The sequence below is a fragment of the Coturnix japonica genome, chromosome 18 (assembly GCF_054131305.1).
Source record: "Coturnix japonica strain WE chromosome 18, WE-NBRP24, whole genome shotgun sequence".
Lineage (NCBI taxonomy): Eukaryota > Metazoa > Chordata > Aves > Galliformes > Phasianidae > Coturnix > Coturnix japonica.
In genome coordinates, this window is record NC_140680.1 from 12,693,442 (window position 1) to 12,709,070 (window position 15,629).

Below are 15,629 nucleotides of genomic sequence, written 5' to 3' on the forward strand. Positions count from 1 at the left end.
TGAACAGCTCGTTTCAAGTTTCATTCATAGGTACTGTCTAAAATTAGATCCGCCACTTTCATTCAGGTCCAACTCCTTTGCCTAGTGTAACATTTTTTAGAAACAGAAACTCAGTGAAATGTGCTCCATCATCTGCACTGTTCCCCAGGGTCTGCTGAGTGTAGTGCTGCAAGTGGCACCAAGTGGAGCATCAGAGCTCGGCTGGCAGCAGAGGCTCATAAACCCTGGGCTCAGTGCAAAGCACCTGCTTTTATGGGTGACTGCAAACTCAGAAAAGAAACAAACGCTGCCTTTTACTCTGCGCAAAGCACATCCTGTGCTGCAGAAATAAACACATGCTCAGAGGCCAGAGTCTTGACAGCAGAGCCCTGAAACGTGGCCAGAGGATGCACCTGTCCTGACAACAGGGAGCTGCAGGCTCCAGGAAACCTTGAACTACATATCCCACAATGCCTTACCACATGGATCAAAGAATCATAGAATGGACAGGGTAAAAAAGGACCATAATAATCATCCAGTTCCAACCCCCTGCTATGTGCAGGGTTGCCAACCTGCAGCCCAGGCTGCCCAGAACCACATCCAGCCTGGCCTTAAATGCCTCCAGGGATGGAGCATCCACAACCTCCTTGGGCAACCTGTTCCAGTGCATCACCACCCTCTGTGTAAAAGGCTTCCTCCTAATATCAAACCTAAACCTGCCAGTGGCACCTTTACCCTGATACGCTGTGGCCATCCAGAAGCCCAGGCACGGCTGAAGCCCCGACAAGGGAGCACGAGGCCTCTGCTGCACCCTCAGCATAAATTTCTGGCAAGAGAACAGCAAACAGATGCTTTTTGGCAAAATCCATGAGACAGAGAGAGCTGCCTATTTTTAGCACTTGTTAATTGTTTTAAAATCCATCTGGCAATGGCTGCTAAATAATTTAGCGTTTTGACCCATGTGTCTGAAGCAATATGTAACACAATCCCCTGCAGCAGGCGACTCGCGGGGGTACACGGGATGCAGTTTCAGCAGGCTGAGCTGAGGCCTGGAAACCCTGCAGCATCTCCTGGGCACTGCTGGAGGAGGAGAGCAGCACAGCCGGATGGTGGAGTCACACTGTAGGGTTGGAAGGGAACCTCAGTCCAACCCTTTGCTAAGGCACATTGCACAGGAAAGCATCCAGGCAGGTCTGTAATATCTCCAGAGAGGGAGACTACACCAGTTACCTGGTCAACCAGTTCCAGTGCTCTGTCACCCACATAGGAAAGTTCTTCCTCATATTTTATGGATCATCCTGAGTAGCTCTTTGTGCCCACTACCCTGGTCCAGTTGCTGCGCACCATCAAAAAGAGCCTGGCCCCATCCATTTGACCCCAACCTCTCAGATATTTATGAACAGGGATGAGATCTCCTCTCAAACTTTTCCGGACTGAACAACCCAAAGGCTCTTGGTCTTTCCTCATATGAGAGATGCTCCAGGCGCCAACCCTCTTGGAGGCCCTCCACTGGGTTCTCCTCAATCTCCGTCTTTTTTGAACTGAGGATCCCAGAACTGAGTATGGTATTCCAGAGCACATAAGTAGAGAGGCATCTGCAGTGTGTTCCCATGAGCAGGCACCTGTATGCTTGCTTCATAGACATGAGAAGAAGCCAGAATTGTTAGCATAGCTTAGAAACTTAGATTTTAAGTCAAAGTCAGTAGAAGTTTTGACCCTGATATTGGGTGAAAGCCCTTAGTATCCAAACCAAAGCATGCCCGACCAGGAAGTCAGGGGAAGCCATGGAGCACACACAGGATGTAAAGCACTACTTCTTCATGCACTCCACATGGCTCAGAGCACAGATTTGAGAACGTGCCACCTGCAGCATGGCTCGCCCTCAAAGCCACACAGCGTGGCCCACCAGGGCTCCTGCCCCGGCTTTGTCTGGGTATTCACACACCAATTGGACACAGTCAGGTTTTGGGGAATGTGTTTCTCTTGCATTTAACTTCAGCTCTGAAAAGCCTTTGCCTCCCTCCTCCCTTCTTCCTGGAGGCCCATGAATCACTGAGCCGCCAGACGAATGAATCACCCGGCCAGCTTTTGGTCAAGCGTGCCAGTCTGAGAGGCTCTTCTGGGATCAAATGGGAGCAGGGCTGGCTTTGTTGGTGACTGGCCATGTGTTGAGTAGTGCAAACCCCTCGCTGGGGTCATCCCCACTCTCTTTGTGAGCAGTCTCTGTAAGGTTGTAATTGCTCTTTTGTTGGGAAAATTTGTGAACGTATTAAGAGAGGGAGGTCGGTGGGTTCTGAGGATGGAGGGCTTCAGAGGGCCATGCAGGGAGGTGGCGGCAGCCGGGGAATTGTTCTCTGGAGTCTCAGTTCATTGAGCTTGAACTTCCAAGCAAACCAGGCCCATCCTTGTGTCTGTGAACTGGCCGGCAAGGCTCAGCTCACAGAGCCTAGAGAATCCCATCAGCAGCCGCTGAACGCCCCAAACCAGGCACACGTGTCTCCTCTGCATGGAAATTAGGGGCTCCCCGCTGCTAACTAGCTTTATGAGTGCCACAAGTCCCACACATTTTATTAACTGGAAATATGGTATGCTAAGAAACAGTTGCCTCTATTTATTCCTGAGTAGGAAACTTGAAATCTGTCACTCACTTGTCAAAATCCTTCTTCAAAAATTAAAAATAGCTGAGGCTCCAGTCCTCCTGTGTTAAAATGCATAGCGGGATCCTTCCCTTGCATTCAAAGTGAGTCTGATCTCCCTAGGAACCACAAACTCCATTATTACAGCAATAGGCATAGGCTGCACTAGTTGGGAAGACATTCCTCCCCTCTCCCACCTCTCTGCCCCTGCTCACATGGACATCCCACCTGAGCAAGCCCACTCTTCACCCTCAGGGCCCACAGATGCAGGAGGCCTTGGTTGGCAGATGGGAATGGCACCTCTTCTGCTCATCAGGGCTCAGAGCAGGACAGCACATTTAATGCTGACTCTAGAGTAGATGAGCGGATAGTAGCCCTTGCTTTTTGCAGGAGGAGAGCAATACAAAGAGGGATTTGGGACATGGGAAGAGGTGAAGGATCTTCAGTTAGATCGCAAGGTGAGATCTGTGCCCTAAAACTACATGCTGCCTTTCCCAAAATGTCACTTACAGCCAAATATGCCAAAGCTGCTGTTCTCAACCAGCCCTTGGGATAGCACTGCTGGCATCCGGCTCTGCAGGGAATAGCACAGCTCCCGCCTGACTTCTCCAACCTTCTCCTTGTCCAGCACTCCCACAGAACCTCAAGAAGCATGGCTGTTTTAGCAGTACCAAGGTAGCTCAACCAAATGTCATTTGACATACTGAACTTGCTTGGCCTGAAAAAACAAGGAGAGGTTTATTCAAACAAGGGCAAAGATTCTTGGTTGAAAACTTGAAAATACTCCTACAAAAACACACTTTAACTAAACAGCACTGAATGACTGCACTGACCTTCTTTGCCAGCTCTCGTGATATTCTAGACACCACTCAGCTACAGGACCCGAGGCTTCTTCTGACATCCTGAACTTGACTGTTGGGGTTGTATGTCGAGGTTCAGCATTCAGACACCTTCCTCTGCCCATTTTTCCACCTCATTGACTCTCTCCCCCACACAGAGCTTTTCTAAGCAATCCCTTGTGCCCTTTGTTCAAAACTATTCTCTTGTCTTCCCTCTTTTTGCATTTCTCTTGACTCTTGCTTCCATTCCTGGGCCTTCCCCTCCTCCTTTCTGAGGGTTGCCCCAAGTTTCTGATTCTTAGCACATTCCTTCTAGTCTAAGTGGTCTTTTTCACTGCAACACTTTAAAGACTTCATAAATCATATGTCCTAGCAAACAATCACTCTGTATACATCTTATCTAACCTGCAATCTAACCTGCAATCTCTCTAATTTGCCTTTAGCACATCCCAAAAACTCATCTAGACATGAGATCTGATACCCAGGAGCACTTAGTCTTCATCCTCTTGCTCTTTGTCCCTCCCTGACACCTTTTGTTAGCTGTGCTATCTTTGGCCATCACCTCGCCCCAGAATAACTTGGAATGAGTTTTTCAAAACTGCTCATATGCTGATTAATGGTGTTCCAGTCTGCTCCAAAAATGCAGAGATCCTCTGTTTCCCACAACCAAGTCTGCTCTTTTCCTTATCACCACTGATATCTCTTCTTTACCAGACACAATCACTTCACTGGGATATATCACACTGGTCATGAGTATATAATATACAAAGAGAAAGGGTGCCTGTTATCTTTCTATACTGCCTGAAACATGCACGTCTTTAGGTTTTAAAAGAAAAAAAAAAGCATAAAGAACTGGCACGAAGGTAACAGAAGACCAGCTACCCAACCCTGCTGCATCAGAGTGCAAAAATGTTGCTGGTATTCTGACTCTCAGTTAGTGAAAATAAATCCAGGAGCAGATAAGGCATATATGAACCTGAAGCTGTGACATGAGCATGCTCCTATCTAGAAATAACTGTACTTTCACTGTTTTCTTAATTTGCTTCTTTTTCACAGATGTATTTTTTGCATTTTCATCATTTATTTAAGATGACTTCATTTAGTCTGGGAAATGCTGCAGGTGCAAAATCTAACTTTCCAAGAAAGAAGTGGCTGAGTGCCTTTTCAGTAACATCCAAGTGGTACTGGAGTCATAAAAGACCCCTCCCTTCCTGACCTTCCCAGAGCATCTGCTGAGGTGGGTGTCCTGCCTGCCTGCTCCTAAACAGGCAAGTTTGAACTCATTTGCACTCCATCTATCCGTCCACTTAAAGCTGTTGTTTAATCCTGTGATGCTGTCTGAACTCAAATTTAATACCAACAGTGGGGCACAGCTTATGGGACTCATGAGCAAGTATGTTTCGTCTACAGCACAATGAAATACTGAATAATCTGTTTGAAATGAAATGTCTGGACATCATTCACTGCTCAGGATGAAGTAAAGCTTGAAATACAGTTAGGATAATAACATTAAAGTACATAACCACACAATATCATGCATCTTTTAGCACTTGTTTTCTGACAGCATCAAAGTGAGTGAGTTTTACTGGCAAAAATACTTATAAAAATCTACTTCAAAATCATACACAGGAGTATTCACAGAAAATGGATTTTAAATTGCATACACAAAATTCATCCCGTAAGTAGGAGTGTTCTTCTCTACTCACACCAAGGAAACAACATGTTGTGATTCACATGGCCAATCACTGCCAAACAACAGAGTAAAATTATTAATGAACAGTCCACCTGGATTAATCCAAGAGCATGTCTGCCAGATAGCTTATGGAAATCACAAGATATCTGCAGGCATTTTGTGAGCTGGGAAAGGGACCACATTCTCTAAATAGACTAATTCTTCACATGATCCACTCTCTTCTATGAACTGGTGGTGTATCCCTGTGTTACACACCCAAAGCTCCCCATTCAAAGAAGTTGGTCCCTGTTTCATTAATGTTCCAGGTCACATTTTTTTCACCATTCTGCAGCAGCTGCTGAAAGTGGAAGGTGCTTCAAAGAGCATCACAGAATGTTCTCCTGAGCCAAAATCTAACCTCTGAGCCTTAGAAATAAGCAGGTGAGGGTTGGTTGGTTTTCTTGTGGGTTGTATTTTTTTTTTTCCTTCTTCTTTTTTTTTCTTACCCAAATGGTTTCATCTATTTCTCTATGAATACGGGAAGAACCATCAGGCCCATGTCCTGGCACACATCCCATTCCATCAACTGCATCTGCCTACTGCTGCTTACTATCCACACTTATTTTTCCCTCACCCACTTGTTCAAATAAACATTGTAAATGCAAAGACTGGCCACCATGCAAACAGAAGAAATACTCAAAAGATCTCCGAGGACTGTCAGTACATTGCTTGCCTTTCTCATAATAAACCACAAAATACACTCAAAGCCTCACAAAACACTCTGCTTGTGCTTCTACTGCACCTGACATCTGTACTCCTCCCATCACTCCAAAGGTGCAATACAGAAATAATTAATGTTTATATCTTCCAGCTGCAGTGAGGTACACTTGTACAAAAACTTGGAACAAAGTGCTTAAGTACTTGTTTCACTGTCTCCTTACATCACATTTGTGTGTAGAGTATGAGAAGCAGGAAAACACAGTCATGGTTTGATTCACCTATGGAACAGTTCTGTGCTGAGTGTGACACAGCAGCTCACCTGTTTAATGACCTCCATGCTGCCATGTCCCCAGCATAGCTCCACGCCGTCTGCCTTCTCTCATCCATTGCAGAGGCCACTCAGAACTCTCCTGGAAAATCAGAAAATCATGGTACTTTATCATTTTCTCAAGGCTTTGACATTAGAGATTCAGGAATGGAGACTGAAAAGTCTCCATTGAATCAATTTCCATTAATGATGCTGAAACAACACTACAGGATTTTCACCTTGAACTTCATTCCCTAAGCTCACATTTCTACAGAAGAGCATCTTTGTCATTTTTTTCCCCCCTCTATTTACTGTAAGACTCTGGGTCAAAGGAGGTTTGACAGCTCTGAGATTAAAGGTTTATGAAGACAGAGCTCTGCACACAAGCCAAATAAAACTTGCTTTTAAGTAAGAAATACTACTTAAACAAGGGAAACTTTTTTATTAGCACTGCCTGTCTCCTGCCTAGTGATCAACTGCATTTAGCTGTTTTATCTCTATTTAAACACAAAAAAACAATGGCAAGGATGAAATATAAGAGTTGCCGTATGAATATATGACGTGCATGTCATACTAACCTTCTGCTTGGGAAAACGAAATAATCAGAGCTTCAACTGAGAGTAAAAGAAAATCATATTTCTCAATGTCTAACAGCATCTCTGGCTTGAAGCATCTGCCATCGTTTACTCAGAAATATTTCGGGATGCTCACTGACAGGAGTTGTAATTTCCTGCTATCTTCCTTCTGTCAAAATCCCCAGAAATGTCAGTAAAACAAAATGACAAAGATATGCCCTCTTTTCCCAAGGATCACAGTGCAGTTCAATCTCTAACACCTTTCCTGGGCTGAAAGTTGGCAGCAAAGATTGCAGCCTCTGGTGACAGATCCTTGTGGCTGTGAGCAGGGAAAATCACGCAAGTGCCAAATGGCATCATGCTCATGGCCCCAAATTTTAGCCACTTTCCAAAAGAATCTTCATTGTTCCACCCCCAGGCAACAACCTGAATGACACGGAACACCTACAGCTTCTGCTGAACACTTCTAATGGGAAAATAAAGAAGGAAAAAAAAATACTTATCCGTGAATGCCAAGTGGATCGAGTCTCCCTTTTATCTTAATGCTGTGCTCAGAGTTGGCAAAACACCGCAGTAGCTTTGGACATGAAAGTGAAGCAGGATGTTCTGGGGGAAGAAAAGACAGAAAATATTTAGCAATTGTCAACTGATTCCCTTATTGCAACTGTTAACTGATGCACTGCAATTGTGAACCGAGAGGAGATACAGACATATCCCCATGAAAGAAAGTACCACTGCTGATAGGGAACTTAATCTCCTTAAGAAGGTACTTCCTTCAAAATATATTAATAAGTATTAAGGTCACATACAAGCTTGATTGCTTATTTATTCCTATGGAGTCAAAGAGATGAAAATGAGAAGAATAATTGTTGGTGTTGTACACTGCTTTCCTTCTGTCACCAAAAATGTATCCGCATCCAGACTGTGCTCAGAATCTCTCCTGAAGCAAACCTCACCATCTAACAGATGCTCATGTAAGCCATTTCTAGGAAATGAATTTTCAAGTGCTCTGTCAAATCCTAGGTGAGTCTTTTGCATTTTGCTGAACAACTCTGTTGCTCTATGTTGCTTTATTCTCAACTAAGCCATGAAGATCCAAGAAAAGGAAGGCCCTTCACATGAGGATGCATCACAGTCTGAGAGAAGACTGCTGCATATACATATACATGTATACAGATAATTTGTAGGAAGGATATTTTCTCACTGCAGGCTCTTTATATTATGATACATCAACTCAGGGGACAGAGGTGTGCTCTGGCTAGTGCCACCAGTCCTGCTGGCAGTCACAGAGCTCAGCAAGTTCCCTGCAGAAATGGATTGAACCAGCATGCCCTGAGATTGCGCTGAATCACCTCCTGGAGGAGCCAGCTCTGGAGGGAAGCCAAGCAACTAGTTCAGACCAGTTTCTTAGCTTTCAGATTGCTGAAGTTAGGGGAGGTGAATCCCACCCTCTTTATCTTTCCACACTGAAAACTGGAAATGGATACAAACAAAACATGCTCTGGGAGGGAAGGGTATGAGTGAAGAGCTGGCGAGGAAGGCACAACACCTGGGCTTTGTTTCTGGCTCTGCCGCAGCCTCTTTTCAGCACGCTGTGTTCTGCCGGTGCCTAAGCATTATGTAAGTGGAATAAAGAGAATTGTCTTGTCTGTTTGGATTACAAGACCTTCTCTGTAACAATATGTACTACATCTTGGAATTGTTGAGTCTTACTGCCAAAGAAAAACCCAAACCTTTCATAATCGTGGCAATCTCAAGGATGGAACTGATAAGGAACAAAAGGAGTGTGAAGAGAAACGACAGTCAAGGTTTTGTCCTGAATCAGAAGTTCACATTTGACAAAAAAGAAACAAATCTAGTAACTCTTCTGCCTTCCTCCCAAACAAGCTCAACAGCTCAACATTTGCAAGCTATTTGCTAATGCTCACAGGCTTCTTGGAAGTCCACAGCCCCATTTGTAACCAGTAATTTGTTTTTAGTTAAGATCTCTGTTGTCTTGGGCATATCTGTGAAAGTTTTTAAAAGAAATTATGAGCTAAAAATACCCCATAACTACAGAAGAGCACATGGGAGAAGGGTATGGCCAAGACACATGACAGCAGAGGAGACCCAGGGATGCACCATGTGCCTGCTGCTCAAGTTCTTTCAACAGGTAAGCATGACTTAAAAGATCCTGTGAAACCAGAGATTTTTGCTTGTAAAAGCTCTTGCGATGGGCAAATGGTTTAAATTAAAGAATGAGCCAATCCAAATTTCTCTTTGAGAAAAAGGAAAGAGATGAAACCAGCTATCTGAGAGCAGCGTTTGGGATTACTGGACCCAAAACAAAGCACTTGCAGGTGCCTGAGTGAGGGCTATTATGCACTATGTGCTGACTTATCATACCACATGAATTACAGGGATGTGGCTCAGACACTTCTCGAGCCATCTCAAGTTTAACTGGGCTGGGCCCATCCCTTTTATCTTCTGCACAAACTCTAGCTCGGGGTTTCAGACATGACTTACACCCTGTGGAAAAAAAGAACGGATCCTGTCTGTTCCACTCAAGCTTGCTCATAACCGTAATTTTAGTTAGCCGGATGCCTCTGGCTATGCTGGGATGGAGCCTGGTCCTGGAAACAGGTGGGGGAAGGAAGGAGTATGATTAAGAGAAGGGATTGGAAATATGGAAAGAGAGAAGGTTTCAAGGCAGGAGTTCAGCCTCCATGAATCACGGCACAGAGAAAGGCAGGGAGGACACACACATTCCCAAAAAAGAAACCTGATGCAGTAGGTAAACTAAGATTTCTGTACCCTACTCATATTGTGTCCTCTTATTAGGATCAGTGTTTCCCACATAAATCTTCCCTTTTTGGAAAACACCTGCCCCAATTGCACAGCAGCCAAATGGGTGGTGGTGGGGACAGTGCTCCTCTCCAAGATGACCAGGAGAAACAAAGGTTCTTGTATTGCCTTAGCTGGTCAACTCAGCCAGCTGATAATGACACACACAGATCTTCTAGCCCCATATTTCTGACACAGGCTGGGCGCTCAAGGCTGGGCTGTTGGCTTGTTGTTATTGCCCCCATATCTAAGTTCGGCCATCTCCTGTTGTTTCACTTCAGGCTCTTTGACCATAACAACTCAGCTCAGATTCTGGTACTGCGGAAATGAGAACTGCATTTTGATTTTGGAGTTTTATTCCATCGGAAAGGAAAAGAAGAAAAACAGCAAATGCCATTTCTGTCAGCAGCCTCACTTGATAGGAAAAGCATTACACTAAAACACAACACACACTGAGGAAATCCCATTCTCTGCTGTCATTCTGCTGAATGCAACTACGCTTACATTTAGTGGGGTAACCCACAGATAAGTAAGTCAACTTTCCACATTCCTCCTCTAGCTTTGGACTACCCCATGTTTGTGCTTAAATCCCCATGCTTTCCACATTTTGCTAGCCTTGATCTCTGTTCTGCTACTGAACTGATGTCTGATGACCTCTGGTTCCCCTCCACTGAGTCACCACCACATTCTCTGTACTGCTCAGAAACTGGGTGGGATATTGTTTAAGTTGGAACTAAATAACACAAACATTATGTATAGAGAAGTTGGGCTACATCCATTTCTGCATCTTTTTTTTCACAAGAGTTCAAATGGATTGGCAATAGTTAACTCATAGCTAGGAGGAATTCCCTCCTGGGTTTCCCACCCCACGAAGCAGTGGTTACACGTCCAGCACCTACAGCACAAAGGTTTATTGCTGCCCATCGCTGGAGATATGAACTTTTGTTCCCAGGTTTGATCTTCTGTAAATCAGTCCAAAAGCCAACCTGTGTGGGAGTTTGTACTGAATTCAAAGCATGGGGGCCTCAGACTTTTTTGGAATGAGCTGGTGGGAAGACGCCAGTGCTGGCATGAAAGTCACCATGGAGCCTGCTCCTTCATGGATTACGTATTTGTTTTCCTTAGTTATTTTGTTAAAGAGGAAAAAGAGATTGGGTGCAATTTTGTTTTAGGCAGGGATACTCACTGTCCTCTTGCCATCAACCCCATTTTCCATGCTGTTGTTTTAGAGCAGTGAAGGAGAATGGTTTGTAGATGATGTATCTTCACTCAGAAGCTGAGATCTCAATTTGATGCTTTCCAAGGAAAATTAAGATCCAGGAACCACATCCCTCCTTCCTTTTATGTACAGGCTTATTATAGATGGGGGGTTTCTGTTTTGACCTGCTTCTAACAAACCTGGAACTGCAGCCAACAGCAGTGGCAAAGGCTGTGCCTTCCAGAGGTGATGACTCTCTGGTAACCTGGCAGTGCTGGGACATATGCAGGGCCAGAGGTTGGTCGCTGATGGACTGCTAGAGGGACTACAATCTCTGCTCAAGTGGATCCGTGGTGCTTAAAATCTGTTCCGCTTTCCTCCTCTGATGGTAATTAAGCTCTGCAGACTCTGAAAGCTGTTGCTACAAGTTTCGTGGAATTTCTTAAAGATCATAAGGAAGATGTGGGTGGAGATTGCCTTCTGCTTACACCAAAACTAAAACATTTTGAAATCAAGCTGGCACCTGTTAGCAAAGACTAAAATACAAGAAAGAGGAATTCCCTGAGTTAAAGCAGCTGGGAGCAGGAGCTGCAGAGTTAATTTTACCTTCACAATGCATCTGCTTGGTTATGGAAAGTTTCTTCTTTAAAAGAAGGACTTTCAGGATTTCATTTTTGAGGAGCAAAATGGACTTCCAGACTGAAATCATCACTGTTGCACGGGCAGGATAATCTGACCTGCAGTGCGGAGTTTAGTGTTAGAATAAAAGGTTGTTTTCCTGGTTCAGACGTTATAAAACTGCTGAGAGAATGTGATTTTCCTACAGAGTTCACCTTTCACAAAATCCTTGTGGTGAATCTAAACACTTTTGTTCTCCCTGCAATTTTTCGAAGCCAAGATTTCACCCATCACTCCTCCAGAAAATACTCTCTAGGTGGGGCAAAGCCCTTTTCTGTAGATTGGAATTTTAAAGCCTTCCCATCTTTTATCTTTTGAAAGACAAAGAAGATGAAAATTAAATAAGTGAGGCTGGTAAATACTTTTCTGAACACTTCTAACGCTGCTGTCGAGGGTGGGTGCTGTGCATGTGTAGCAACAGGAAGAACAGACATGAAACTTTGCCTCAAAGAACAATGCTATACAGTGTGACCAATTGGAATGACAGAGTAATAGCAGGATGGATGCCTGGAGCTGCTCAGCCCCATCTCCGGGATGGAAAGGCTGGGAGCTGAGTGCGGTCACGCCGGGATGCACAGGGCAGCTCCACCTCCTCCACGGGGTTTGTCCCTTCAAACTACCTGCTAGAAATTCGTCACAATATTTAGACTGGATTCTAAAACACAATTGAAATTCCCACAAAATCCTGTATTAGCTAGAATAACACTCCCCGTGCCAGTCAAAAACTAATTATAGATTATAAATATGTATTATTCAAATCAGCTAGCAATGTGAAGTACAGATACAGAGGAGCTCTGTTAAGCAAAAACAAGATTAGATTCTGCTTTGGGAGGATCAATCTGTAACAAGTATCTTGAGGTTTTGTTTTTTTATCTCCATGTTTTTCCACTCATTATTTCATTCTCTTTGAATGAAACAAAGTTGACAAATTGGCCTGCTCCTATCCAAACCACATGCAGCTTGACTTCATGGCACTTGTGGTTTTAGGGGATTCATTGTTTTGCAAAGAGAGTATATTTTGCCGGGAAGATCAGACTTCTGATGCAATCCCATGAAAGCCACAAACCACCTCCCTGTTCAAAACTTCAGGGTTGGGGTATTTTTCCTCTTTCTGCCGAATTCTTGGCAGATATCTCAGATCACAGGCCACGACTAGAATCCTGAAGAAATCTGAAAAATTTGGTTGGCAAAACCTCTGCTTAATCTGCAGAACACTTTTTTTTTTTTTTCCTGATCCTTTGCTACTGTGGAAAATGGCTTTCCTCTTAATTGATGTCCCCACCCCTCTCACCAGGGATACGTTTATGAGGAATGAAAATATATGTGTGCCCGGAATATCTGAGGGCTCCAAGAATAATGCTTACCACCTGTATCAAGTACATTCCTCTTCAGATCATTTAAAAGTCAAAGAGGCTCCTAATTCCCATTCCAACATGCCAAACTGAGATTAAAATTCAACAAGTTTTGCTCCAGAAGTGCTGCTTGGAGTTGCCCAGTGCTCATCACCTTGATGCTCCCACTGACCACGAAGGATGCCACACTTGGTACCCAAGAAATCAAAGCAGTCTTTGTGTAGGCAGTTGATGTTGGACAACTCTAGATCCTAAAACTGCTTAACATATTTCACAGCATCCCTGGTCTTTGGATGGCAGTTCAGTTCTGAATGTCAATCTGACATACAGAACATAGTTTTGCTTTTAATTGGAGCCTTTAATCAGCAGCCAGCAGTGTGCAGACGCACAAAACCAGAGATTTTCTGCATCCCTAAGAAAAATGTGGCATTGTTCACATACGTTTTTTGGGAAGGGCTGTGGATGCTGAATACTGTAGCCACAGAGGGAAATTTCTGTATGAATTTGGTTATTTTTTCTGCATAAACAAAGTGGTTACACTTCTACTCCCTTCTCGTCACTTTGGGATTAAAGGAGCTCATATCTCTCCTTGGTTAGCAGGAATGAATCCTGAACTGTTTAAGAAATCAGTTGCAAGCAATGGATAAGAAATAACGAGTGCACCCTTAATGAACAACTGCTAGCACAAAGTGCATTTGCATACACTTTCTTGATAAATGTCACTAAAGCAGTAAAAATGAAAATCTGTTCACAAATGATTCACTACACAGAAACCAGAAATGATAAATCTGCATTCAGAGCTTTTTGAGAAATAACCCAATGCTAAGCAAAATGTCCCAAAGTTCCCCCTCCACCAACATTTCCAGTTCTCAAGCCCTACCTGATGCGCACGGTAATAAACAGAACCAAAATGTGGGTAAATGAACAAAACCAGAATAACAGTGTGTGAGAAAAATCTCCTTCCCAGCGTGGCACTGTTCCAAGACTACATACGGAAATTAATATCCTAATTAATTAGGGTTCACAGAGCACAAAATATTAACGGCAGGCAGAGATAGCTGAAGTGCTTCTATGTCGTGACGCATTTGAAGCTCACAAGTTGGCAAGAATGTGTGAGATTTACTAAAACATTTGGAAAATGTTCCAGCATTGCCAGTCCTATTCTCTGTATGAGGACTAATCACTTCAAAGCTAATTTACAACAATGTGATAACCAACTATCAAACCCACCCTGTGTCTCCATCTCCAGCCTTCTTAGATGCCGATGCAACAATGAGAGTAGAGGGAAACAAACTGATAAATATGCCATAAGCATTATGGAGAGCTCGATTCTCACCTGTTTCCCAGTTTCTACCAAGAGGTATAACACACACTGGGTTTGAACAAAGTCAGCTGTGGATCTTCTGAGCCAGACAAGTGCTATCCTTCCAATGGGAAACCCCTGAACCAGCTTTCAGTTTTTCATGCAGCTTTCTCCTTTCCACTGAAAAAGAGCAATGCCAACTTTTGCCACAGGAGCATTTAGCTCAGGCCACTCCAAAATGAAAGATATACATTATTTGTTTTCTTGTTTGTTTGTTTTTGTGTTGAATTTACCATAAACTGACCATGAAAAATGCAAATCCTGATACAGTTTGGGAAAGCTACATGGAGCTACATAAAGACATTCTGGCTGAAATTGCTTTTCTGCCCTATGGTTGCTTCTATTAGTTAAACCGAAGAACCAGAACTATCCTTCAGCAGCAGCTCTAGTATCCACCCACTGAAAATTATATGAGACAAGCCAAAATCATGACTAACAAGAGGCTGAATTCACAAACATGTCATATATACAAATATTAATCCCATGGCATGTTCTACCTTCCAAATGAAGCCGTGCTTTGACAAAGTTCCTCTGAGCAGGAAAGGTTTTTGAGAAGTTTCCCACTTGAACTTCCAACCCAGCTCCTTGACCACTGTAAGGAAGATGCAGAACCACAGGTGGAGGCAATGAGAGCTTTTAAGAACCTCCTTGATTGAAGACAAAGAGCTGTGAATGACAAAAAATAGTGCAGTAAACAGTCATTCAGTGGCAAAGGAATCAGAACTGTGACAACATACCAAACCCAAGTGAGCAAGATGCTCTAAGACCATACATTCCAACCGTCAACCCCATGGTGTGAGAAATGAATGCCAAAGAAGATTCACCTGAAGCAATCTTATAATACTACTTCACAATGGAAGAAAATCTGGCTTCAGCTTTAAGCCTCTGGAAAAACTTGACACATCATTACAGTATTCTGCACTCTGGACACTCAAGCTGGTGCTGGGGGAGCTGCAGAAAATTGAAGCTTATCTGATGTTGTTTTCTCAAGAAATTAGGCTAAAACCCCACAAGTGTCAGATCCGGGGATTTGGGTCTCAACTTGAGGAATGGTACTGGGAAGATCAATATAACGGTACCTTATGGACTGGCACTGAACGTTCGGTCAGAATGCTGCAAGGCTCCACCAAACCCACTTGCAACCCATGATGACAGTGCAATGAAAGTGACCTGCAGGATATTTCAAACAGAACAAGGCTGTGACAAAGTATACAGAAGGTGAAATCAGATGTAGGCTGCTTTAGCATTTCCATAAAAAAAAATCAAAGTCTCATAGAGCCAATTCTAATCTCTACATAGACATTAACTTGGACAGAGGCTGTTCGTGATGACAGACCTAGGGTGGATTTCGGAGAAGACTGACTTTTAGTTCCAAAAGAACTCCACAGCCGAAGTGTAATCACTGCTGATACACTATGGACTTTGTAAAGCACAAGCTCGTGCAAGCAGAGGAGCAAATCATTAGGTTCTACAAAACAGTACCATCC

The 15,629-nt window shown here is 43.6% G+C and overlaps 1 long non-coding RNA gene across 4 annotated transcripts in view; it reads right to left on the reverse strand.

Moving 5' to 3' along the window:
- The window catches only part of LOC107320432 (uncharacterized), a 181,692-nt gene that overhangs the window by 41,352 nt on the left and 124,711 nt on the right, over positions 1 to 15,629 (reverse strand). For all 4 annotated transcript variants that reach the window (XR_014935474.1, XR_014935476.1, XR_014935475.1 and 1 more), the window contains 3 exons: positions 14,640 to 14,808; positions 6,166 to 7,334; positions 3,126 to 3,333 (listed from right to left, as the gene is read on the reverse strand). This is a non-coding gene — a long non-coding RNA (uncharacterized LOC107320432). The remainder of the gene's footprint in view (positions 1 to 3,125; positions 3,334 to 6,165; positions 7,335 to 14,639; positions 14,809 to 15,629) is intronic.